A 1,356-nucleotide genomic window follows, 5' to 3' on the forward strand; every position below is an offset into this window, starting at 1 on the left:
TGTTTGGGGTCATTATCATGTTCCATGCGGCCCAGTCTCCGATGGGAGGGGATCATGCTCTGCTTCAGTATGTCACAGTACATGATGGCATTCATGGTTCCCTCAATGAACTATAGCTCCCCAGTGCCGGCAGCACTCATGCAGCCCCAGACCATGGCACTCCCACCACCATGCTTGACTGTAGGCAAGACACACTTGTCTTTGTACTCCTCACCTGGTTGCCGCCACACACGCTTGACACCATCTGAACCAAATAAGTTTATCTTGGTCTCATCAGACCACAGGACATGGTTCCAGTAATCCATGTCCTTAGTCTTCTTGTCTTCAGCAAACTGTTTGCGGGCTTTTTTGTGCATCATCTTTAGAAGAGGCTTCCTTCTGGGACGAGAGCCATGCAGACCAATTTGATATTTGATGCAGCGTATGGTCTGAGCACTGACAGGCTGACTCCCCACCCCTTCAACCTCTGCAGCAATGCTCAATGCTGTCATACGTCTATTTCCCAAACACAACCTCTGGATATGACGCTGAGCACGTGCACTCAACTTCTTTGGTCGACCATGGCGAGGCCTGTTCTAAGTGGAACCTGTCCTGTTAAACCGCTGTATGGTCTTGGCCACCGTGCTGCAGCTCAGTTTCAGGGTCTTGGCAATCTTCTTTGCCATGAGGTGCCATGTTGAACTCCCAGTGACCAGTATGACCAGTATGGAGCGATAAAACCAAATTTAACACACCTGCTCCCCATTCACACCTGAGACCTTGTAACACTTGTAACACTCATGACACCGGGGAGAGAAAATGGCTAATTGGGTCCAATTTGGACATTTTCACTTAGGGGTGTACTCACTTTTGTGGCCAGCGGTTTAGACATTAATGGCTGTGTGTTGAGTTATTTTGAGGGGACAGCAAATTTACACTGTTATACAAGCTGTACACTCACTACTTTACATTGTAGCAAAGTGTCATTTCTTCAGTGTTGTCACATGAAAAGATATAATAAAATATTGACAAAAATGTGAGGGGTGTACTCACTTCTGTGAGATACTGTACATACATACATACACACACACACACACACACACATATACGCACAAAGAAAAACAAGTAGATAGAATAGAAAGAATAGAAAGCTAGTGTTTTAAAAAAAAATAAAAACATAGATAAAGTAGAATTAAAATAGAATAGAAAGTGCTAGAGTTAGAGGGTCAAATAAAGGTGGAACAGATGTGTTTTTAGTCGTTTCTTGAAGATGGTTAAGGACTCAGCTGCTCGGATTGATTTGGGTAGGTCATTCCACCAGGAGGGAACAGTTAATGAAAAAGTCAGTGAAAGTGATTTTGTGCCTCTTTGAGATGG

The sequence above is a fragment of the Sinocyclocheilus anshuiensis genome, unplaced genomic scaffold (assembly GCF_001515605.1).
Source record: "Sinocyclocheilus anshuiensis isolate Anshui unplaced genomic scaffold, SAMN03320099.WGS_v1.1 scaffold546, whole genome shotgun sequence".
Taxonomy (NCBI): domain Eukaryota; kingdom Metazoa; phylum Chordata; class Actinopteri; order Cypriniformes; family Cyprinidae; genus Sinocyclocheilus; species Sinocyclocheilus anshuiensis.